The 27,724-nt window shown below is 40.5% G+C and overlaps 1 long non-coding RNA gene across 1 annotated transcript in view; it reads left to right on the top strand.

Annotated features, from left to right (window-relative positions):
- Positions 1-23,019, top strand: part of LOC142742301 (uncharacterized) — a 73,958-nt gene extending 50,939 nt beyond the window's left edge. Inside the window, exon 3 of the long non-coding RNA XR_012881346.1 lies at positions 22,946-23,019. This is a non-coding gene — a long non-coding RNA (uncharacterized LOC142742301). The remainder of the gene's footprint in view (positions 1-22,945) is intronic.
- Positions 23,020-27,724: the final 4,705 nt, after the last annotated feature.

Genomic DNA, 27,724 nt, shown 5'->3' with positions numbered 1-27,724 from the left:
GGAAGAACCATTCAACCTCTACATTGTCGATTAAACAAGCATCGTTCTAACTGTAAGAAAAAATTCCTTTTACATAGTATCTCCAAACACCGTACTTTATTTCACAATGATGATTTTAAATGTTTTAATATTACACCTATTGAACACATAAACGAAAGCCGAGCGGATAGGTTCAATTCACTCTGTAAAAGGGAAATTTATTGGATATACAAACTCAAGACTCTAAAACCTGAAGGTCTGAATGAAATTACAGAGATCATAATTTAATAAAACGAATTTACTCTAGATGAGGCCCATTGTACATAAATAGTCAATAGATTCGTTATATGTTACAATATATTTTTCAATAACCGGCAAAGATCACACCAAAGAAGAAATTATATATTTCTAATAACAAGAACCACAAAATATGATCAATTCGCTTCAAAGAAAAGTTTTGAAAGTAACATTAAGACTAGTGAAAGAATAAAATCAGTATTATAATTTTGTTATGAAAATAGCACAATTATAAGAAAAACACATATGAAAATGTATATATATATATATATATATATATATATATATATATACACAGAATATATACAAAAACTTTCTCAGCTTAATACCTACGAATTTATATAGTTAAATATAAGAATAGAATAAAATGAGCAAAAGAGAAATTTATCCTCTAGTACAATCCCTAGAAACAGCTAAAAAATAAGATGATACTCCATTTGTATGTTAAGCTCCCTCTATGATAACCACGGTTGGAAAATAAACAATTTTTAAACTATATATAGATCCCAAATGATAAGAAAACTATGGTAGTTATTTTTAAAGATCTCTTTTATCCAATTTTTAAACAGAATTTTTAAGACATAACACACATACATATATATATATATATATATATATATATATATATATATATATATATATATATATATATATAAAATATATATATATCTGTATATATATATATATATTTATTTTTTTAATCCCGATTAATAAAGGATTCTTTGTAATTGTTAGGTATCTCCCGATTATAATATATGGAAGTCAATTACGTTTTAATAGAATGCAGACATTGTTTTATTTAATATATATATATATATATATCTTTTATTTTAACTGCTTGTAACTATTTGTATAATTATGTGTATTGTTTGATACGTAATTTTAGCTGTTTTGACCTGTATACCCGACCCGGTAGTTCTTGCCCTAAACTGACCTTTCATTCGGTTATTTAACCGACACACCACCCATTCACTCATTTATATGCTACCTGAGGAAGAAACCGGTCCGGTTTCGAAACAGTTCGCTGCTAAACAGTCTACTGTAGTGTTTTATACTCATATTAATAAATCCTTTTTACCACTGATTTCATCTTTATCCTTGAGGAAATTGGATTGTACTTATTATGGATGATCACCCCGATCGGTAGCGCCTGGAAAGTACCCGTTTTTTCCTTTATTCCTTCACATCTACATTGAGACTTCTTTGCCTAAGTTCTCAAACCGGGTCCTGGGCTGCAACCTTATCCTGTTACCAACATACCGTGGAGGCTATTTATTTGGATTCTGCTATACTGGATGTTATGCTCCCAGCATAACCGCACCAGGTGAGCACCACTTGCACCTTGTTCACACGTGCAAATCACAGTTTCATGCACTATTGTGCGCTTTGTTGTTTTTTACTACTTTTTTCTACTTCTTTTTAGTAGGCTTCGTTTAGACGAGGCGGAAAATTCCGCTGTGGAGCATAGGCTGCTTTGCGGAATTTGGTGTCCGCAGCATACAATGGATGTTGCCGACCTGTGGCGGACTGGTTGCGGACTCATTGCGGAAGTTCTCCATTGACTTCAATGGAGATTCTAAATTCCGCAATGAAGTCCACAGATGTCATGTACATGTTATGTGTGCTGCGGATGCGTATTGTTTTTTTAACATGACATTTCTTCATTCTGGCTGGACCTATGTATTTCTAGGTCTACAGCCAGACTGAGGAAGTCAATGGGGCTCCCGTAATTACGGGTGACTACGTGTGTGCACCCATAATTACGGGTGACTACGTGTGTGCACCCATAATTACGGGTAACTACGTGTGTGCACCCATAATTACGGGTGACTACGTGTGTGCACCCATAATTACGGGTGACTACGTGTGTGCACCCGTAATTATGGGAGCATTGCTAGGCGAAGTCAGTAAATAGTCACTGTCCAGGGTGCTGAAAGAGTTAAGCGAATGGCAGTAACTGTTTTAGCACCCTGGACAGTGACTACCGATCACAATATACATCAACCTGTAAAAAAAAAAAGAAGTTCATACTTACCGAGAACTCCCTGCTTCTTTCTCCAGTCCGGCTTCCCAGGATGACGTTTCAGTCTAAGTGACGGCTGCAGCCAATCACAGGCTGCAGCAGTCACATGGACTGCCGCGTCATCCAGGGAGGTCGGGCTGGATGCCGAAAGAGGGACGCGTCACCAAGACAACGGCCGGTAAGTATGAAATTCTTTTACTTTCACTATGGAAAGTGCTGTCCCTTCTCTCTATCCTGCACTGATAGAGAGAAGGGAAGTACTTTCACCTCAATACGCAGCGGCCAGTCCGCATCAATTTACTGCACATTTTGGTCAGATCCGCCACAGAATCTGCAATGCAGATTCTGTGCGGCATTGATGCGGACAGTTGCGGAAGAAAACCGCCACGTGGGGCCATGCCCTAAAAATCGCCTTTTGAAATTTTCTTGAAAATATGAGAAATCGCTGCTAAAGTTCTAAGTCTTGTAACGTCCTAGAAAAATAAAAGAATGTTCAAAAAACGATGCCAAACTAAAGTAGACATATGGGAAATGTTAACTAGTAACTATTTTGTGTGGTATTACTATCTGTTTTACAAGCAGATACATTTAAATTTAGAAAAATGCACATTTTTGCACATTTTCTCCAAATCTTGGTGTTTTTTTACAAATAAATATTGAATTTATCGACCAAATTTTTTCACTAACATAAAGTACAATATGTCACGAGAAAACAATTTCAGAATCGCTTGCATAGGTAAAAGCATTCCGGAGTTATTACCACATAAAGTGACACATGTCAGATTTGAAAAATCAGCTTCGTCCTGAAGGCCAAAACAGGCTCAGTCCTGAAGGGGTTAAGGCAGGGGTCGGGAACCTATGGCTCGCGAGCCAGATATGGCTCTTTTGATGGCCGTATCTGGCTCGCAGACAGGGCTCCTACCTGTCTATGGGAAGGATGCATGCACCGCGCTCCATCAGGCCGCGGTGCACGCTGATATAGGGATGCACGGTGCATCGAAACTTCGATACTGTTTCGATACTGTGCATCCCTAAACGGTTCGATACCGCTATTTCCTGTATTTCGATACTGAGCTGCGCAGCCGCACAGCTCAGTATAGTAATACATGAATGTATGGGAGCGCGGCTGCGGCTGTGTAATTCAGCCACTGCCCCGCTCCTGAGTCATGACATGTGCGCGGGGTCAGGATGATGCGATGCGGCCAGCGCTGCACTAATGAGCGGCGGCACTGAAGACAGAACATGGCGGTCGCACTGCAAAACACCCCCATGTTCTGTCTTCAGTGCCTGAACTGCCGCTCATTAGTGCAGCGCCGGCCGCACCTCCTCATGCTGACCGCGCGCGCACTTCCTGTCAGGAGCGGGGCAATGGCTGTATTACACAGCCGCAGCCCCGCTCTATAACGGCGGAGATCAGAGAAACCTCTCATCTCCGCCGCTATTCCCCTGAATGCTGCCATCACAGCTGACTGCAGCATTCAGGGGAAAGTGAGCAGGGGGGATGCCCCTGGATCGCGTCACAGGGAATTCCTGTGACGCGATCGAGGGCCATACCATATATGGGCAGACAGCCCAGGGTCTATTGACGGACCCCAGGGCTGTCTTACCATATTTCATGTTGTTAGGACATACCCAAGTATGTCCTAACAACTGCCTGTGTATTATCTGTCCACAGGCTAATGTACTGGCATATATCTGATATATGTCAGTACATTAAAGTTTAAAAATAAAGTAAAAACAAAGTATTGTTAAAATTTAAAAAAAAAATACACATTCACCTTTTTTACAATAAACATTAAAATAAGTCTCAATACATAAAATCGACACATTCAGTAATGGCGCGCACAACAATTTTTTTTGCATCATTTATGATGTGTACGCTGTAAAAAAATGAAATAAACACGGCTTTCATTCACTTATTAATGTGAGGCACGAGGTGCGATGAATTTACCCTCCATGTTCCTCACATTAATAGTAATTAATAGAGATGAGCGAACTTATCAAAAGTTCGGTTCGGCTAGTTCGCCGAATTTCACAAAAAAGTTCGGTTCGGACCGAACTAGTTCTGACCGAACCTGTCACTTACGTGTGCCGAGCATGCTACTGTCCAGGGTGCTGATAGAGTTAATGGGCTGCACTAACTCTTTCAGCAACCTTCACAGTACATGCTCGGCGCGCGGAAAATACCATTTAAATGTAATAAAAAAATAAAAATTATACGTTCATACTTACTTTCCTCCTGTCCGGCCTCCAGCGATGACGTTTCATCCCTTTCGCCGCTGCAGCCAATCACAGGCTGTAGTGGCGGTCACGCACGTCAGGATGACGCTTCATCCCACGTGACCGCCTCTGCAGCCAATCACAGGCTGCAGCGGCGACATGAATGAAACGTCATCGCTGGAGGCCGGACAGGAGGAAAGTAAGTATGAACGTATTATTATTATTTTTTGGCATGTATGTATGTTGGCATGTATGTATGTATGTATATCTGTGCATGTATGTTTGCATGTATGTTGGCATGTATGTATATATGTGCATGTTTGTATGTATATTTGCATGTATATATTTGCATGTATGTATGTTTGCATGTATGTATTTTTGCATGTATGTTGTCATGTATGTATGTATGTATGTTGTCATGTATGTATATATGTGCATGTGTGTATGTATATTTGTATGTATGTATGTATGTTTGCATGTATGTTTGCATGAATGTATGTATATTTGCATGTGTGTATATATATATATATATATGTATGTATGTTGTCATGTATGTATGTATGTTGTCATGTATGTATATATGTGCATGTATGTTGGCATGTATGTATATATGTGCATGTGTGTATGTATGTATATTTGCATGTATGTATGTTGTCATGTATGTATATATGTGCATGTATGTTTGCATGTATGTTGGCATGTATGTATACATGTGCATGTTTGTATGTATATTTGCATGTATATATGTTTGCATGTGTGTATGTATGTTTGCATGTATGTATGTTTGCATGTATGTATGTTGTCATGTATGTTTGTATGTATGTTGTCATGTATGTATGTATATATGTGCATGTATGTATGTTTGCATGTTTTTATTTTTGCATGTATGTTTGCATGTATGTTTATATATGTGCATGTATGTAATTATGTTTGCATGTATTTATGTTTGCATGTATATTTGTGCATGCTTGTATATATGTATGTATGTATCTTTGCATGTTTGTTTGTATGTATGTATGTATGATAGTTTGCATGTATATATGTGTGTATGTTTGCATGTATGTATATTTGCATGTATATATGTGCATGCTTGTATATATGTATGTATGTTTGTATATATGTATGTATATTTGTATATATGTATGTATGGCCATGTATGATACTGTCTGCTGGCGCCCTGTATCTAAGTCAACTTCGCGGCAGGCTTCTATACATGGTATAACAGTCAGTATCACACATTAAACTGAATCTAAGCCTACGACATGTTTTATTTCATTTTTTTTTTTTTACAGGTTTGGTGTTTGGACTACGTCGGTTTCGAGGACTACTTCGATGACGGTTTTTTTTCTACAATAAAATGGTTAATGAGGGTTGTGTTGGGGGTGCTTTATTTCAATAAAATATTTTATCTATATCTTTGTCTTTTTCTTTTCAAATTTTATTATTACCACTTTAGTAATGGCCGCTGTCTGAGTGACAACATCCATTACTAATGCGAGGCTTAGGGTATGTTCACACGGCGGGGGTCCGTAACGGCTGAAATACGGGGATGTTTCAGCCTGAAAACATCCCCGTAAATTCAGCCGTACCGGCATGTGCAGGCGCTTGAACGCCGCGTCAATTACGGCCGTAATTAGCGCTGCTATTCATTGGAGTCAATGAATAGCGGCTCCAAATACGGCCAAAGAAGTGACAGGTCACTTCTTCTACGCGGGCGTCTATTTACGCGCCGTCATTTGACAGCGGCGCGTAAATATACGCCTCGTGTGAACAGACAAACGTCTGCCCATTGCTTTCAATGGGCAGATGTTTGTCAGCGCTATTGAGGCGCTATTTTCAGACGTAATTCGGGGCAAAAACGCCCGAATTACGTCCGTAAATAGGCCGTGTGAACATACCCTTAGTGTTAGCCGGTGCAGAGGCTAACACTAACCACCATTATTACCCCGGTACCCAAAACCACCAGGGGTGCCGGGAAGAGCCAGGTACGATCCAGTACCCGACCATCTGTTGTGATGGTCGGGCCCTGGGGCGGCCGCAGGCTGGTATTATGAGGCTGGGAAGGGCCAAAAACAGTGGACCTTCCCACCCTTGTAATGCTAGGCTGCTGCTGCTGTGTTGTATCTGGCTGGTTATAAAAGTGGGGGGGACCCCACGTCATTTTTTTAAATTATTTATTTATTTACATTTTTTTTTTAAAAAAGACATGGGGTTCCACCCAATTTATCATAACCAGCCACATACAACACAGTGTTATTAGCCTGGGAATGGACAAAACCAGTGGCCCTTCCCACCCATGTAATGCCAGACTGCTGCGGCCTTGTATATGGCTGGTTATTAAAAATGTGGGAGACCCGTCTATTGCTAAATTTGTTAAATTCCAAAAAAAAAACGACGTGGGGGTCCCCCCCATTTTTATAACCAGCCCGATACAACACAGCAGCAGCAGCCTAGCATTACAAGGGTGGGAAGGTCCACTGATTTTGGCCCTTCCCAGCCTCATAATACCAGCCTACGGCCGCCCCAGTACCCGACCATCACAACAGATGGTCGGGTACTGGATCGTACCAAGCTCTTCCCGGCACCCCTGGTGGTGGTGGGTACCGGGGTAATAATGGGTGGTTAGTGCTAGCCTCTGCACCGGCTAACACTAAGTACCGCCTTAATAATGGACGCTGTCAATCAGCCAACTACCATTATCTAGGCACTAATAAAGTTTGAAAAAAAAAACACAAAGACAATTCTTTTTTATTGAAATAAGAAATCCCCAACAAAACCCTCGTTAACCATTTTATTAAAATTTGAAAAAACGCAGATCTACGCAGTAGTCCAACGAATCGTAGATGTAGTCCAATCGGTACATCAAAATCTGCAACAACATAAAAAAACAGTTATCAATGTGAACAATACCAATACTTCTACTCACCTACACACATATATACACGCACACACAAACAAACAACCATACACAGACACACACATATATACACAAACACAACAAGATATACACACACACATAAACAGACAAACACACACATATACACGAACTCACACATATACAAACAAAAACACACATATCCAAACACACACACACACAGTTATACACACATACACGAACACATATACACAAACACATATACACAAACACATATACAAACAAAAACACACATACCCAAACACACATATACACAAACACATATACACAAACACACCCATATATACACACAAACACACACCCATATACACACATATACACATATACAAAAACACACACAAACATCTACACACAAACATATACACAAATACACCCATATATACACAAACATATACACAAAACACATATACACAAACACACCCATATATACACACACACATATAAAAACAAAAACAGACAAAGTCACATACCCAAACACACATATATACACAAACACACATACACAAACACGGTTTCTTTTAAATGCTGCTGGGGAACCCGCTCGATCCACTATATACGGCTGCGCTACAGTGCAGCATTTAAAAGAAACAGGATCCTGACCTGTCCATAGAGTTTAAGGCAGCACAGAGTATTTCAGGAGATGAGCGTGCAGATTCAGTGCTGCTGCGAACTCTGCTCTTACCATTACGTAGCTCTCAGTCTGTTACCTCTCCTCCACTCCTGTCCTCCAGAACACCTTCACATGATTGGCAAGTCACCACGTAATGGTAAGAGCAGAGTTCACAGCAGCACAGAGTATTTCAGGAGATGAGCGTGCGGATCTTGTGCGGGGTGGTGACTTGCCAATCACGTGAAGGTGTTATTGAGGACAGGAGTGGAGGAGAGGTAACAGACTGAGCTACGTAATGGTAAGAGCAGAGTTCACAGCAGCACTGAATCTGCACGCTCCTCTCCTGAAATACTCTGTGCTGCTGTGAACTCTGTTCTTACCATTACGTAGCTCAGTCTGTTACATCTCCTCCACTCCTGTCCTCTATAACACGTTCACATGATTGGCAAGTCACCACCACGCACAAGATCCGCACGCTCATCTCCTGAAATACTCTGTGCTGCCTTAAACTCTGTGGACAGGTCAGGATCCTGTTTCTTTTAAATGCTGCACTGTAGCGTAGCCTTATATAGTGGATCGAGCGGGTTCCCTAGCAGCATTTAAAAGAAACAGGATCCTGACCTGTCCACAGAGTTTAAGGCAGCACAGATTATTTCAGGAGATGAGCACGGGCAGCCGTTCGTTTTTCCGAGCCGTGCTCCCATCATGCACACGACCGTAAAAACACCCGTTATTGCGGGTCGTAATTACGACCCGCAATAACGGGCTCATAGACTTCTGTTACCCACGGGTACCTTTCCGTATTCTCACGGGAAGGTGCCCGTGCCGTTAAAAAAATAGAACATGTTCTATTTTTCTATTTTACGGGCCGTGCTGCTATAATTATAATGACAGCACGGTTCGCAAAAGCGGCCAGCTGCCCGTGGCCGGCCGGCCGTGCTCGTACTTACGAGTCGTAATTACGAGCACGGCCCGTAAAATAAAAAAATAGAACATGTTCTATCTTTTTAACGGCACGGGCACCTTCCCGTGAGAAAACGGGAAGGTACCCGTGGCTAACAGAAGTCTATGGGCCCGCTATTTCGGGTCGTAATTACGACCCGTGATAACGGGTGTTTTTATGGTCGTGTGCATGAGGCCCCGTAATGATGGGTGGCTACATGTGTGCACCCGTCATTACGGCAGCGTTGCTAGGCGACGTCAGTAAGGGTATGTGCACACACCCTAATTACGTCCGTAATTGACGGACGTATTTCGGCCGCAAGTACCGGACCGAACACCCTGCAGGGAGCCGGGCTCCTAGCATCATATTTATGTACGATGCTAGGAGTCCCTGCCTCTCCGTGGAACTACTGTCCCGTACTGAAAACATGATTACAGTACGGGACAGTTGTCCTGCAGCGAGGCAGGGACTCCTAGCATCGTACATAAGTATGATGCTAGGAGCCCGGCTCCCTGCACTGTGTTCGGTCCGGTACTTGCGGCCGAAATACGTCCGTCATTTACGGACGTAATTAGTGTGTGTGCACATACACTAAATAGTCACTGTTCAGGGTGCTGAAAGAGTTAACTGATCGGCAGTAACTGTTTCAGTACCCTGGACAGTGACTACCGATCACAGTACCTGTAAAAAAAAAGACGTTCATACTTACCGAGAACTTTCTGCTTCCTCCAGTCCGGTCTCCTGGCCGTTGCCTTGGTGACGCGTCCCTCTCGACATCCGGCCCGACATTCCTTGATGACGATGCAGCCTTGTGAGCGCTGCAGCCAATCACAGGCTGCCGCGGCCTCTGCAGCCAATCACAGGCTGCAGAGGCCTCTGCAGCCAATCACAGGCTGCCGCGTCAGAAAAGGTCGGACTGGAGGAAGAAGAGGGACTCGTCAACAAGACAACGACCGGGTACGTATGAAATGCTTTTTATTTTATTTTTAATCAGCAGCCTCTTTTCTCTATCAGTGATTGATAGAGATAAGTGGCTCCCGATTTGTATAATGTTTTTGACCGGGTTCGGTCAAAACGGGTTCGGCCGAACCCGGTGAAGTTCGGATTCGCTGCGAACCGAACTTTACCGGAAGTTCGGACCGAAACCGGGTTCGGTTGTCCCGGTTCGCTCATCTCTAGTAATTAACCCCATCATGTACCTCGCACATTAACCCATTATGACTGAGAAACATGATGGGATTAATTACTATTAATGTGAGGCGCGTTCAAAATTCATCACACGTCGCGCCTCACATCAGAAAACTGAAGATTTTTCTTTTTTATTACTGTTGGCAAAAGTATCGAAATTGGTATCGAAATCGCAATACTAAACGAAGTATCGGTATCGAAGTCCAAATTCTGGTATCGTGACATCCCTACGCTGATATTGGTAGTTCTTTGATGGCCTGATAAGCATTGGCGGCAGTGGTGAGCGGCAGGGAGCATGGACTACATTTCCCATAACTCCCTGCATAGCCGCGCCGTCTGCAAGCACGCACCTGCGTCCCCTAGTAATCATTCAAAGCGCGCTTTGGAGAATTTCGTGAGCACACTCGTCTTTTTAAGTTCATCACTCATCCACATGAGTGTGCACTGGACAGCACTGACCTGAGTTATATCCCTGGTGTCTCCATCAGAGATTTTGAGCTACAAGCTGCTGACCTGAAGGCTTCAGACATGTGGGTGAATAAGTTTAAATCACTTAATGAAGATTTGGAAAAACTTACACGACAGCAAGCAGAGTTGGCAAGCAAACACAAGTGGAGAGAAATGAAACAACTCCAACATGCAGACCAGCTGATTGTCAAAACTTGGAATGCACTTCCTGTCACATACCAAACACTGCAGCGTGTGGGTATTGCTGTACTGACAATGTTTGGCTCTACCTATGCATGCGAGCAGTCTTTCTCACATCTAAAGCACATCAAGACTAACATACGTTCACGTTTAACGGATGGAAGTCTCAACGCCTGCATGAAGCTAAACCTCACCACGTATGAACCAGATTACAAAGCCATCAGCAAATCCATGCAGCACCAGAAGTCACATTAATGGTAGGAAGTATTCTATTCATCGTTGGTTAGCAACAGCATTAAAACGTTATTATGTTATAAAAAAAAGAGTTCGGAGATTTGTTGTTCTTTAAAATTAAATACAAGTCAATGTGTGCACTTTATGTACAGTGAGACTATTTAATAAAGTTCAATTATTTATTACGCTGGGTGTGCCTGCTTGTATGTACCACTTTAAGTAGTAAATGCTTTAGTTCCCTATGGGTCTGAGCCTCTCTTTTTTGTTCATTTTCTGTAAGACCAACACTTTTAAAAGGGCCACTGACAGATACAATTGCTCCAGCGGTCACTTAGTACACAAAGGAGTGTTCCTCTCTGCTGCACTAAGCCACCGCTGGAACTAAACAATAATTCGCTGTAAAATAATAAAATAGATAATTGACATAACTGACAATGCGTTGTGTGACATGTCCAACATTCCAGCTTCTTTCTTCTGCGAATGCCTCAAAGCTGGTATTCTCTCAACATCAGGTGGGAAGAATGCCAGCTTCCAGTCATGCGCAGGAAAAAGAAGAAGCCAGACTGCTGGACTGATGTCATGCATCGCAAGCTCACAATGTAAGTTATTTATTTAATTTTTTACTGCTAATTACCATTGTTTCAGTCCAGTTGTGGCTTTATACAGCAGGGAGGAGCATTCCTTGCTGTACTAAGTGAACATTGGAGCGATTGATCTGTCAATGGCCCTTTAAACATATTGTACGGCTCTCGCGGAATTATATTTCAAAATATGTGGCGTTTACGGCTCTCTTAGCCAAAAAGGTTCCTGACCCCTGGGTTAAGGGATGACCTGCAAAATTATGTAGCAGAATGTAATCTGCTACATATAATAATGGAGAACCCGCATGTATTCCTGAAAAAAGTTTACATTTCCTCAGTTTTTATGAGGAGGGAAGTACTGATATATACAAAACAAGATGTGGTTATAACTAAACCATACCTAATAGAATTACCCAAAAATGCAATATAAATATAGCACGGTGCCATTTCTGATAAAGAATATGTAGAAAACTAAAAGAAAAGAAAAGAAAAATAATCCGAAATACAACTAGGCACTCTTGGGTAGATATCAATTTATAAAAAGTATTTTATTTTTAAACTCCAAATAATTCAGAAAATATTAATATATACATAAATAAATTTTAAAAAATAAATCACCTGGCCAGGGAAAAGGTAACATACAAATGGAATCAATCCTCTATACATGAATTCAAACCCCTCAAGGATACAAATTATTGATAATCAATATATATTTGATCTCAAAAAGATTTTGTTTTCAAAAACCGCAGGGTTGTGTTCACACTAGCAATTTCCGACAAAAATTATTTTCCATCCTAAGGGTTGCCAGAGTTCCTATTGCAGATAGATGGTAATGATTTTTCTTGACAGAAAGCTTTCTATATAGTGCAATTCACATCATAAGAGGATAGCCATCATATATTGAGGAAACATATCATACAGCGTGTTTTGTTTTACTCCCTTCCCTTCGGCAATCAGATCCTTATAATTATGGGAATCGATGGAATTAGGCAGTCCATTCTTAGACCCTTAGGTCAATATATAGCCCTCCCGATCTCAAACTTTTTTCAAAGGCCCAATCCATAAAGATTTTTTATGTGACAAGCACCAATTTCAATAGATCATACAGGTTTTTACCTCTGACTTTCCAGTGAGTATCGGGGAGCCAAATCCAGGGTCGATCAATCCGACAGGCGGAATGGAGTGCCTTCACCAGGCAATTTCAAATATGTATCGGAGCATATATCTCTTTCACCGTCACTCCAGGAAATTCCTTCTTTTTCCAGTGGACTAGATCACTCCACGTTAGGCCTCCAAAGGCAGAGAATCCGAGAGGGTGAGAGCACACGCCGGAAAGAAGGTAATTACCAATAGCATGAAATGTTCCTTTCCAAATAGTATATCCAGCCTGGTGAGGGATTTACAGAGCAGGGTTTGGACGTCATTACCCGCCCGAATTGATTGAGTCAGCTGACGCGTTTCATCCCGCAACGGGATTTCCTCAGAGCTGTTTAGCAAGTATGCCCAGGTACGCTGTATTTATAGTGTCCCGACATTCAATGATTGATTATTCAATTTAGAACACAATATTCCATAGCAAGAAACAACATTGTTGTAAATCAAGCATAACAATCTTCACACAATATGACCATAATAGTTTCTCTTAAGATAATGGAAAACATTCAATTGACTCATGTTTCCAGAGCCTTGCATTTAGTATTCCTATGCATAAGGGATCGTCAGAGATGTGTCTACATCTAGGTTGATCTCTATCAGTTCCTTAAGAGATGACCATAATAGCATTTTGCTATGTGATTTTTAATAAATGAAATCACATAGCAAAATGCTGTTGCTATTGGTAATTACCTTCTTTCCGGCGTGTGCTCTCACCCTCTCGGATTCTCTGCCTTTGGAGGCCTAAGGGCATGACCACACATGGCGGAATTCCTCCGCAACTGTCCGCATCAATGCCGCACCTAATCCGGGTTGCGGATTACGGCTGCGGATCTGCACAAAATGTGCAGAAAATTGATGCGGACTGGCCGCTGCGGACTGCAGGAAAAGTGCTTCCCTTCTCCCTATTCAGTGCAGGATAGAGAGAAGGGACAGCACTTTCCCTAGTGAAAGTCAAAGAAATTCATACTTACCGCCCGTTGTCTTGGTGACGCGTCCCTCTTTCGGCATCAAGCCCGACCTCCCTGGATGACGCTCCAGTCCATGTGACCGCTGCAGCCTGTGCTTGGCCTGTGATTGGCTGCAGCCGTCACTTACACTGAAACGTCATCCTGGGAGGCCGGACTGGAGACAGACGCAGGGAGTTCTCGGTAAGTATGAACTTATATTTTTTTTTACAGATACATGTATATTGAGATCGGTAGTCACTGTCCCGGGTGCAGAAACAGTTACTGCCGATCGCGTAACTCTTTCAGCACCCTGGACAGTGACTATTTACAGACGTCTCCTAGCAACGCTCCCGTCATTACGGGAGCCCCATTGACTTCCTCAGTCTGGCTGTAGACCTAGAAATACATAGGTCCAGCCAGAATGAAGAAATGTCATGGTAGTAAAAACAATACGCTCCGCAGCACACATAAGATCTGCGGACTTCATTGCGGAATTTTGACTCTCCATTGAAGTCAATGGAGAAATTCCGCCATGAGTCCGCAACCAGTCCGCCACTGCTCCGCAACAGACAGAGCATGCTGCGGACACCAAATTCCGCTCCGCAGCCTATGCTCCGCAGCGGAATTGTACGCATCGTGTAAACGAACACTGCTAAATTAAAGTGAAAGTCAATGGAGAAACGGCTCCGCTGCGGATTAACGCTGCGGAGTGTCCGCAGCGGAATTTAAGTGAAATTCCGCCATGTGTGAACCCGCCCTAACGTGGAGTGATCTAGTCCACTGGAAAAAGAAGGAATTTCCTGGAGTGACGGTGAAAGAGATACAGTGGAGGAAATAAGTATTTGATCCCTTGCTGATTTTGTAAGTTTGCCCACTGTCAAAGACATGAACAGTCTAGAATTTTTAGGCTAGGTTAATTTTACCAGTGAGAGATAGATTATATAAAAAAAAAAAAGAAAATCACATTGTCAAAATTATATATATTTATTTGCATTGTGCACAGAGAAATAAGTATTTGATCCCCTACCAACCATTAAGAGTTCAGCCTCCTCCAGACCAGTTACACGCTCCAAATCAACTTGGTGCCTGCATTAAAGACAGCTGTCTTACATGGTCACCTGTATAAAAGACTCCTGTCCACAGACTCAATTAATCAGTCTGACTCTAACCTCTACAACATGGGCAAGACCAAAGAGCTTTCTAAGGATGTCAGGGACAAGATCATAGACCTGCACAAGGCTGGAATGGGCTACAAGACCATAAGTAAGACGCTGGATGAGAAGGAGACAATTGTTGGTGCAATAGTAAGAAAATGGAAGACATACAAAATGACTGTCAATCGACATCAGTCTGGGGCTCTATGCAAAATCTCACCTCGTGGGGTATCCTTGATCCTGAGGAAGGTGAGAGCTCAGCCGAAAACTACACGGGGGGAACTTGTTAATTATCTCAAGGCAGCTGGGACCACAGTCACCAAGAAAACCATTGGTAACACATTACGCCGTAATGGATTAAAATCCTGCAGTGCCCGCAAGGTCCCCCTGCTCAAGAAGGCACATGTACAGGCCCGTCTGAAGTTTGCAAATTAACATCTGGATGATTCTGAGAGTGATTGGGAGAAGGTGCTGTGGTCAGATGAGACTAAAATTTAGCTCTTTGGCATTAACTCAACTCGCCGTTTTTGGAGGAAGAGAAATGCTGCCTATGACCCAAAGAACACCGTCCCCACTGTCAAGCATGGAGGTGGAAACATTATGTTTTGGGGGTGTTTCTCTGCTAAGGGCACAGGACTACTTCACCGCATCAATGGGAGAATGGATGGAGCCATGTACCGTCAAATCCTGAGCGACAACCTCCTTCCCTCCACCAGGACATTAAAAATGGCTCGTGGCTGGGTCTTCCAGCCCGACGATGACCAGAAACATACAGCCAAGGCAACAAAGGAGTGGCTCAAAAAGAAGCACATTAAGGTCATGGAGTGGCCTAGCCAGTCTCCAGACCTTAATCCCATCGAAAACTTATGGAGGGAGCTGAAGATCCGAGTTGCCAAGCGACAGCCTTGAAATCTTAATGATTTACAGATGATCTGCAAAGAGGAGTGGGCCAAAACTCCATCTAACATGTGTGCAAACCTCATCATCAACTACTAAAAATGTCTGACTGCTGTGCTTGCCAACAAGGGTTTTGCCACCAAGTATTAAGTCTTGTTTGCCAAAGGGATCAAATACTTATTTCTCTGTGCACAATGCAAATAAATATATATAATTTTGACAATGTGATTTTATTTTTTTTTTCATATAATCTATCTCTCACTGGTCAAATTAACCTAGCCTAAAAATTCTAGACTGTTCATGTCTTTGGCAGTGGGCAAACTTGCAAAATCAGCAAGGGATCAAATACTTGTTTCCTTCACTGTATATGCTCCCATACATATGTGAAATTACCTGGTGAAGGCACTCCATTCCGCCTGTCGGATTGATCGACCCTGGATTTGGCTCCCCGATACTCACTGGAAAGTCAGAGGTAAAAACCTGTATGATCTATTGAAATTGGTGCTTGTCACATAAAAAATCTTTATGGATTGGGCCTTTGAAAAAAGTTTGAGATCGGGAGGGCTATATATTGACCTAAGGGTCTAAGAATGGACTGCCTAATTCCATCGATTCCCATAATTATAAGGATCTGATTGCCGAAGGGAGTAAAACAAAACACACTGTATGATATGTTTCCTCAATATATGATGGCTATCCTCTTATGATGTGAATTGCACTATATAGAAAGCTTTATGTCAAGAAAAATCATTACCATCTATCTGCAATAGGAACTCTGGCAACCCTTAGGATGGAAAATAATTTTTGTCGGAAATTGCTAGTGTGAACACAACCCTGCGGTTTTTGAAAACAAAATCTTTTTGAGATCAAATATATATTGATTATCAATAATTTGTATCCTTGAGGGGTTTGAATTCATGTATAGAGGATTGATTCCATTTGTATGTTACCTTTTCCCTGGCCAGGTGATTTATTTTTTTACATTTATTTATGTATATATTAATATTTTCTGAATTATTTGGAGTTTAAAAACAAAATACTTTTTATAAATTTATATCTACCCAAGAGTGCCTAGTTGTATTTCTGGATTATTTTTCTTTTCTTTTCTTTTACTTTTCTACAAGTACTGATATATCTTGGTTTTGCAAAAACATTTGATATTGTCCATAAGATTAGCCTAGTATGAAAGAAAAATATCAACAAGCTGAGTCTAATTTATGCATTACAACAACTGTACCAAGGGCCAGGGGTCATCCTTTATGTGAAGGAAAAATGATTAATTATCATTAATATAATTATTTATCAATATAGGAAAGGGTTATTTACAGTTAGAGTAGTTAAACTTTGCAGTATCCAACCACAAGAGGTAGTAATGGCATATACAATAAACACATTTTAAAAAGCCTAGACTTTTTACATGACTAATGGAATTGAGGCACAGTAGGACATATACAACTTACAAATTGTGCAGTTGAACAGGGCCCAGGGGGAAAAGGGGCTCACTGTCACCTCAAAAACAGCTTCCTACTGTTTATTAAATTGCATGTAAATAAGGGGATGATCTAATTCATTTTATAGTTAAAAAATAATGTAATGTGAGAGGGGAATGCTCTATTTTGAGGGTTGTTTTTTTTTTGAGCCAGGCCACATATACTGTTCTTGTATGGAGGCCCTCTGCTGTCTGTGTCAAACCTTGAATCGAGAGTAAGAAATAAGGTGGGAAAATAATGTTTTAATTCATCCAGGGAAATATTCCTATGTAACTATATAACCACTTATTTCCCCATCATAGTAATATTATTGAGTTCTATTCTACCACAGATTTATTTTATCAGACAAGTGGGCCATAGGAGTCTTTTGGTCACTTGTCACTTTAAATTCCATGTAAGGTTGCTTAACAGATCCTTACTTTGCTTTAAGCTACTTGACCCCCTGCACTGTATTTTCTTATAAAAAACAAAAAAAAACAACAATCATGGGGATTTGTGTACTTACCACCTTAACAGTTTTTTTTCTATAAGTATGTTGAGGTTTTTTTATATAGATATCATCATTAAAATGTATTAGACAGATAAAAAACATAATTCAATTAGTTTAACCTATCCTTCAGCTATATCAGAAAAGCAGAAACATTTAATGTTATAATAACAAGCATTTCTGTATTTCTTCTTATTTGCCAAATGCCTTAACAAAGTTTAGGCAGATGGGAGAAGCAGATGTCCTTGGGGAAATGATGCCGTTTTATGTTCTAGGAATCAAATGAAAGGAGAAATTAGAAGCACAGTTGAAGGTTGTGTAATTTCTTCAAGGGCATCTCTGTGCCTGGATTGGTAAAACATAAATGTTGTTGCAGAAAGTAGTGCTTATAATATCACACTGCATGTAAAACTGAAAAAAATTAAAACTATATTTATTACATCTCACTAATGTACCATTGCGCAACTAGCATTATTGCTTAAACAGAAAAGACATCTTGGGTGCATATACATAAACTTCAATTTATTCAGCAATAACATTTATTTGCTTCACTATAAAAATCAGGGTAGCCTGATGAAGGTAAAACATTTACAGCTTTGTTAGAGGTTCACAATTTTTTAAATGAACTCAAGACGTTTAACGTTTTAATAAGTGTAGTAGTAAAAATGAAGAAATCAATGGATTCATTCTTAATTACAAAATATTGCCATGGAAATGCATAGAAGCGTGGGTTTATTACATTTCTTATTCGTCCCTATGGCACCTTCAGATGCCTCAGTGTATGGAAATACTGTTTACAATGGGTAGAAATAATTAAAATGGAGTCCAAAGGAATATGCTACAGATGTAGCAGAAGCAAGTTTAGCACTATTACCAGGCTGAGTTAATTTTTTTGGCACAGCTCAATGTGCATCAACTGAGGTTTTCAACAGGAGTGCAAGTTATCACAAAGCATAAAAAAAAACAGTTAAATAACACATTTAGCTCTACTTCACATGCAGCAAATTAATAATAGCATACTAATATAATGTAAGATGGGTTGGAGACGGTTTTTTGTCTCATTCACCTATGAAGACTTAAAGGGGTATTCCCAACTTAGACATCTATAGCATATCCACAGGACATGCCATAAATGGCTGATAGATGCGGGTCCCAGCTTTTGGACCCACAACTTTATCAAGAACGGGGGTCATACGATCCCCATTTCACAGATTATAGGCGGCGACTAACGGAGGGGGGAGCTCTTTCGATTCTGTTCTAGATACGGAAATAAACAAGCAGTGCTTTATTGGCTGTTTCCATGACTCCCATAGAGTAGAATGGAGAGTGTCGCGCGCATGCGCAACCCTCGTTTTACTAGTCCCCACCTGGAATCTGCAGCCAGCGGCCACCTCACCAGGCGAGATGGGAGTTGGGTGATCCCCGTTTCCGATTATATGTGTGGGTCCCAAAGCTAGGACCTGCATCTATCAGACATTTATGGCATGTCCTGTGGATATGCCATAAATGTCTAAGTTGGAAATACACCTTTGAGGGGGATTTCTCAGGATATGAAAAACGACTTTTTAATGAGCACAAATTGTTAATATAGTAAACTTGTCAATATGTTCCAACCCCTTTCCCCAGCACCATTGTTTAGGTCCTCTGTCACAAATGTATTTACAGGTTTTTATAACGGCGTATCGTCTCTATGGACAGCAAGTCACATAAGCGGGCGAGCGATGTGAAAACAAAACAGAAAATCCCTCTCAGGCCACTTTCACACGCCTGTATGTTATTTAGTATTTGGATTCAGTATTTGTCAGCTAAAACCAAGGGGGATCCAAAATACGTAAGGGGTACAAATCTTTCTATTATACTTTTTCCTTGTGTAGGTTCCACTCCTGATTTTGACTTACAAATACTGATGCAAAATACTGACCTAAATAATACCCTGCGAAAGAGGACTTACATTAAATAGCGGTTTCCATTACTTTCACATAAATATTATCATTTTATTTATGTTGCTTATGTAGCACCAACATATTGCACAGTGCTGTACCTAAGTTGTCATTTCTCACTGTCCCCAGTGGGGCTCACAATCTAAATTCACTATCTATGTGTTTTTTTCTAGACTCAAATGGAGAGAACCACATATATATATATATATATATATATACAGTCCAAAGATAGATGAACACAGTACTCCAGTACTTCCAAAAAATCAGGCCATGTGCTCGTCAGCAGGGGATCAATCAATTCCCCAATTCAGAATAGAGAAAAACATAGAACATAGTAACGGCATCAGGACTTCAGGGTAGATGAAAGCAGCGTGGATTTATTCACCACAACACAGCAAAGTTTCGGTTCAACAGGAACCTTTCTCAAGATGATAATATATTATGTGTTGCAGGAAGGTAGGCTGTCACCTAGGTCAGAAGAAGTGGTATAACTTTAGTGTGACAAAATCAGAAAGGCCAGTCACAGAACAATGCCAACATACAGTACACAGCAAGCTCTGCTATATATCAATTATTAGGACACTAAGCGTAGAAGTAAATGATAATATTAAACAGGAGATAAATATGCTCACACTTTTTGTCAGTCTCAAGGACTCCTGAAAGAAACGTAGAAATCGTAGAAATCATGCAGAGAACACAGGCGTTAATTTCCTCCATATCGCTTCCATTTTGGGGTGATGGATCCTGCAATGGGTGGGGCTTGGCTAAGGGGGTGGGCTTGGTTTATTGTTGCTTATAGAGTAGTAGGGGATGCTTCTTCTGCAGCCAGTTTCCTTATATCCAGACACAGGATTGTGAAAAGGAGGAGGGGGAAATGGTTGATCTCCTGGGACATATACTGCATATATATATATATGGGAATACTTTATATGTCTCTGTAAATTTTGGATGCATTATGAACAATAATTTGATCAGAAAAAACGAGGATATTAAAGGGTTTTCCCAACACACATCTATGGCATATCTACAGGATATGCCATAAATGTGTGATGGGTGCAAGTCCCACCTCCTCTGAAATCCCATCCAACATTGTGTGGCTGCCATTCAATTCTATGGGAGTTACGGAAACAGCCAAGCTTACTCCTGTAGATATGCTAGAAATGTGTGAGTTGAGAATAACCCTATATGGCAGGAATTGCAGTTTTGTTTTTTTGTTTTTTTTAGCTTTTTGAGTATTTTCTATATTTTGTGTTACATCAAGGCCATAATTGTTATTTGTGTAACTAAGGTACTCAGTGGAACTAAGATTTATTTATATATTTTAGTATAAGGGTATGTTCACACGCTAGCTGTCATTTACGGCTGAAATGACAGCCTGTTTTCAGAAGAAAACAGCTGCGTCGTTTCAGCCAGAAATGCTCCTCCTCGTAATATACGAGGCGTCTGTGACGCTCGTATATCTTGAGCTGCTCTTCATTGAGTTCAATGAAGAACGGCTCAAATTACGTGGCAAAGAAGTGCCCTGCACTTCTTTGCCGAGGCAGTCAATTTACGCGTCGTCGTTTGACAGCTGTCAAACGACGACACGTAAATTACAGGTCGTCGGCACAGTACGTCGGCAAACCCATTCAAATGAATGGGAAGATGTTTGCCGACATATTGGAGCCCTATTTTCAGACGTAAAACGAGGCATAATACGCCTCGTTTACGTCTGAAAATAGGTCATGTGAACCCAGCCTTAATGTAAAAAATAAAAATCACAAAGCTGCGATGTTAATCCTGGGACTGTGGGATTGTTTACTAGTATGAAGTCAGATTCCTGTGACCCGGGTTGCACCTGGCTTTCTTCTTATTTTAGTTTGACCAGAAGAGGGTACCTCTGCGTTGGACAAGAGGTTATATTTATGAAGGAGTAGAACATTATTGGATTGATTATTTATTATGTGCACTTGTGTATTTGTATACTTAACTTTTATTGGCTGTTTGCCCTTATAAATAATCTCTCCATACCAGCACTAGTAGACACGCTACTAGGAAGTCATGTGATGATAAAACGTATCAGTGTACGTGCGCTTGTCAGCACTTTGCCTCGCCAGCATTGGCCCATGCTGTTCCTGGTTGTTCCTGCGGCCAAAAGCTATACATTGAGGAATCCCTGCCTGATACCCTGCTGCTCTATATAACCTAACGTTCAGAAGATAAATTCTTCTTCATTCAATCACTGAGCTCCATATATATTCTGCGACAGATTTATACCACCCAACCCCATTGGGAATTGCCCTGTTGTCACCCATACCACAACCGGCAACTTTGGACTTCCAATCCTATTTGGCTGTAGGCCTGTGTGGTGGATAAGTAGTGTGCTTTCCATTTAAACTATACCTTGTTTCCATATTTCTGTTTGGTATGAGCGTCTGGTTTATAGACAAACCCAAATGGGAAAAGCCAGCAATCTTTAATGAACTGAGCAAACGAAAAACTGCTCAATCTGCAAACTATGGGCCATATAAATTAGCCTGTGTGGCTAATTGTATGAATTTAATGGCTTACTGCCTTGTAAACTACAGTCCTGGCCATAAATTGTGACACAAATTTTGGTTTTCACAAAGTTTGCTGCTTCAGTGTTTTTAGGTTTTTTAGTCACATGTTTCAATGGTATACTGAAGTACAGTTATAAGCATTCCATAAATTTAATGCAAAGACTCAATGTTTACAGTGTTGTCACTTCTTTTTCAAGACTTCTGCAATTCGCCCTGACATGCTGGATATCAGCTTCTGGAACACATCCTGACATATGGCAACCTATTTTTGCCTAATCAGTGCTTGAAGTTTATCACAATTTCTGTGTTTTTGTTTGTCCACCTGCTTTTTGAGGATTGACCACAGGTTCTCAATGGGATTGAGATCTGGGGAGTTTCCTGGCCATGGACCCAAAATTGCAAGGTTTTTTTCAACAAGCCACTTAGTTATCACTTTTGCCTTGTGATACGGTGCTCCATCATGCTGGAAATAGCATTGTTCATTACCAAATTGCTCCTGGATCATTGGGAGAAGTTGCTCTTAGAGCATGTTTAGATACAATTCTTTATTCATTGAATTGTTCTTAGGGAAAATTGGCAACCCCACACATGAATGGTTTTAGGATACTTTACTGTTGGCATGACACAGAACTCATTGTAACCCTCACCTTTTCTTCTCCGGACTATCATTCTTCCAGATGTCCCAAACAATCGGAAGGGGGCTTCATCAGAGAAAATAACTTTACCCCTGTCCTTTGCAGTCCAATCCCTGTACTTCCTGCAGAATGTCAGCCTGTCCTTGATGTTTTTCTTGGAGAGAAGTAACTTCTTTGCTGCCCATCTTGACACCAGGCCAACCTCGAAAAGCCTTCACCTTGCTGATGATCCGATAAATGGTTGTTTTAAGGGTAATCTTACAAGCAGAAGTGTCCTTGCCTGTAAAGCCTTTTTGATGCAAAGCAATGATGACTGTATGAGTTTCCTTGAAGGTAACCTTGGTTAACAGAAGAAGACAATGATTTCACGCACCATCCCCCTTTTAAAGCAACCAATCTGCTCTTATAATCAATCAAGATAGCAGGCCTGCTATCTGGTGCTTCCACCCCTATGTATATGGACTTTTTAATATATTTGGAATAAAGTTGGAATATTACTTCCTTTTAAACCCAGCGCTGGATCAAGTTTCTCTTTTTCTTCTTATAAAAAAAAGTCTTAAATTCACTCTACATATAATGGTATTGCAAAAAAGTGCACAGTCATGTTTCAAGTTTTATCTTCTTAAGTACAGAATATCTTTGCGTTAATACATGCCACACAGCCGACCACACACATTAGATCAAAGCCGCCCATAGCTGACGATTTTGTTGGGACTAGCCAATGCTGTAACCTGTATGAGGAAAACTCTCCTAAAGGCACATGTGGGGTGGGTAAGATAGGACTAAGTATGTTGGATCTCAGCATGTCCAATCCTCTGTTCCCGCAGGAATTAATCCAACGCTGGAAGTGTCTTGCAGCATCTTATTCCCCTGTTCCCATTGAGTGTGTCGAGTGTTCATGTTTATGGGTGAGGGAAGCCTAAGATGTCCTTTACTGGGGTATTGAGTTGCGAGTCTCACTTATCACTATTACACAAAAAGCATTTCTAGAACTGTAACAAACTATTACACAGCGCACTCCATAACTGGCCCAAAGTTCATAAATAATTTATGTGGTAAAATGTGGAAATTAGAAATCTTCCTATAAGTGTTTGCTATTGGAACCGCATGCTGAAAACTAACTTAGTCCAGTTTCACAAATCCCGTCCCGACTGCGGGTTTGATGACCTAAACTACTAGCATTATAGGGACCTTTTTCATTACTTCATTCACTTTAACACTATGCCATGTGAAAGCAAGAAAAGGCCTTTTTTAAAAAAAAAAAAAAAAAATGGGTAATAGATTGAAATAGAGAGAAGCATCAGTCTGGGAATATCCTCATCAGCTTGCGTGAAAATTTGCTGTCATACACACTCAGTCAAGTGGCATATGTATAAAGATATTCTCCCTTAGAAGCAATGCATCATGTGGAGCATGATACAAATATTTTGCTGGCGGATTTGGTGGAATCAAATGGAAAAAAAACAACTTTTGTTTGTCACTATATATACTGAGAGAGGCATGCAAAAGTACAGTAGAGACCTTATGTACTTGAATGGGTGCCCTATTAGAAATCCATTAAAAATTAAGCTATAATACAGCCATGTGTATGAGGCCTTGAGGAAAGCTTTATACTTCTCCTGTCTATAAGGCTGGGTTCACACTACCTATTTTCAGACATAAACGAGGCGTATTATGCCTCGTTTTACGTCTGAAAATAAGGCTACAATACATCGGCAAACATCTGCCCATTCATTTGAATGGGTTTGCCGACGTACTGTGCAGACGACCTGTCATTTACGCGTCGCCGTTTGACAGCTGTCAAACGACGACGCGTAAATTGACTGCCTCGTCAAAAGAAGTGCAGGACACTTCTTTGGACGTTTTTGGAGCCGTTTTGTCATAGACTCCAATGAAAACAGCTCCAAAAACGGACGTGAAAAACGTGAGTTGCTCAAAAAACGTCTGAAAATCAGGGGCTGTTTTCCCTTGAAAACAGCTCCGTATTTTCAGACGTTTTTGGTCACTACGTGTGCACATACCCTAAGAGTCATTCCTGCTTTGAATCCACAATACAACTGTGTGAAGCTTAGCAGGCAAACAATAGCAACTTACTTATTATGCCTATTCCCACCTCAGCCAATTACATATTTACTTTAATCAGTTAGTCTGCTGACAACTATAACTTTGATTTCTATGAAAGAACCTGTGCTCAAAGCAATATAATGGAAGGTCCGTTCATTAGGTAGTCTCTTTTCTTTGCAAGTATGACATGTCAGATTTAGAACTCATCAGCAGAGATAAGAGGCGTGATTAATCAGTTTGCTAAACATGTATTAATAAATGTAATTTTAATAAACTTAGAAATAACACATCAACAATAAATGTAATTATATCATTTTCTTTAACACACACAACTGAACAGGCTGCTAAATATGTTTTATGGAGAGGCACATTAGGAAAACACGTACAAGTTTGATTTAATGGGAACCTGTAACCTCCACTTTGGCACTCAAACCAGAAATGATAGTCGTTCCTCTGTATTTCTTTTTCTAATAATGTGCGATACCTTTGCAATTTTCTTTTGACGCGTTCTCGCGCCATTTGTAAGTTAGGCTATATGAGTCCGCTGTGCGTTTCTTCCTAAAGGAAGAGTACAGCAGATTCATGAGCTAGGGAAGCAACCAAGTCTCCAGCAAGATAATTGATGTTCTGCTCAGATCTGCTGACAGAATTTTGCACATGTGCCGTGATCACTGTATTCCGGCGGCTGTGCAATGTAACCATCCTGTACACAAGCCTGGCTTCAATAGAACTACTGTGCACGCTCCTGCTCTTGTCTGGCGAGATATGAGACGCAACGGGCGAGAAGTAGATGAGAACAATGTCAATCAAGAGGCTGGAGGCGGGATAGAGGCTGAAAGGAAGATGCCCTGAAGACGCGGACCACCTAATTTACATACAACGCAGGAACACTTTGATTGCAATTTGCAAAGGTATCGCACACAATTTAGAAAAATAAATACTGATCTGAATATTTTTCTCTCAACGCCGCATCGCTTCCACTTCTACCTTCCTATGGGAAGCACATAAAAAAGTCATTCAAGGAATGTGTATACAAAAAGCCTCCCGTGAAAAACGTGAAAGACTAATTAAACAACAAATTTAGAAACAAAAGTAGAACAATTAGACTCAGAAGCAAAACGCTCCCTAACTAATAAACATTATAGAGCGATAATTGACAAAGCTGGAACTGAACTAGCCCTTTGGCTCTCTGAAAAAAACAGTACAAAAACTTAGATGGACCCCCAATAATTTTTATACAGTGCATTCGGAAAGTCTTCAGATCACTTTTTTCACATTTTGTTGAGGCCTTGTGCAAAAAAAATAAAAAATCTAATTTTAAAACAGAATTTTAGAAATTTTGACAAATTTATTAAATATGAAAACTCAAATTTCACATGGATATAAAGGGTCGGAAGACTTTCCAAATGCATTTTATATTAAGTAACAACCCGACTACTCCATTAGCAAAACACTTTTGCTCCTCAACTCGCCGCGTTACCCCTATTACATAAAAAACTAGACGAGACACTCTCACTACTAACCCACAGCGCATAGTTATGATGTCACCAAATACTATTATGCAGCTCAATTGACCCCGTTTTATCAATTATCTTGCAAACTCTGAAGTACCGTCATGGCTTTAATTAGAAGCACCAGATTATAATCCTTCTACTTTAAATGCCTTATTATGGACTCCTTGTAGTTCAAGGCCTTCAATCTCTAACCCTTTAATTAAACATTCTTTACATTTATCGGATAATAATACAAATTCTGCAGGATTTATTTCTCTACATTACTAACTTTTTCTACACTACAAGAAAAACACCAGATTCCAGCAGGTGAAATATTTTGATATCTACAAATAAAAAAAAATTCTTGATTCCGTTCTAAAAGACACTGATCACCCACTAAATCTCACCTCTCTCGGATATAGATGTCGCTCCATTCTTCATGATGCAGGTCTTATATACTTTTTTCATTCTAGTCTTAATAACCGAGTAGAGAATACTTTCCCTGCATATTTTACTAAATAGGAGTTTAATATTGGATCCCAACTCTTAGATAGTCGATGGCAACAAATATGGGAAAGCACAGCGAAAAGCTCTATTGGTAGACTATTATGAGAATCCTCTTACAAAATTTTACTTCGCTGGTACCTAGTCCTTATGAGAAATGCCCATGCAGTACCAAATTATTCCCCCAATTATTTCAGAGGCTGCACTTCATCTGGTACTATGCATCTGGTGGGAATGTGCCAAAGTAGCAACCTTTTGGACAAAACTATAAAGACTCATTAAAGTCGGGGTATCGTGGGGTATCCTTGATCCTGAGGAAGGTGAGAGCTCAGCCGAAAACAACACGGGGGGAACTTGTTAATGATCTCAAGGCAGCTGAACAGAGTCATCAGCAGAATATAATTATGAATAAACTGTATCTAAAGACATGGTAGAGGGAGGAGGGCACGTAGGGAGATGTGGCACAAGAAATACCTCGACGCGCGTTTCAACCAAGACCGTCTTCATCAGGAGGCTAACTATATTAAAAATATTGGGGGTTTTTAGAGAGACGCTGGACAAAATACCATAGCCTAGTACCTTTATGTGAGTTACCACATCACCTACTGTGCAAGAGAACCAATATTCTAAAGGATACCATGTTCTGCATATATCGGATGATGGTAGGCTATATGCCTTATGTTAGGTCAGCGTGTCTGAAAAAAGAGGGGCTACACACCATGGGGCAATTTAATAGGACTGGGGTTTCTAAAGCACGCTG

This window comes from Rhinoderma darwinii, chromosome 1 (genome assembly GCF_050947455.1).
Source record: "Rhinoderma darwinii isolate aRhiDar2 chromosome 1, aRhiDar2.hap1, whole genome shotgun sequence".
NCBI classification, from domain to species: Eukaryota; Metazoa; Chordata; class Amphibia; order Anura; family Rhinodermatidae; genus Rhinoderma; species Rhinoderma darwinii.
Note: the sequence above shows the minus strand (reverse complement) of the source record. Positions and strands in the feature narration are given on the sequence as shown.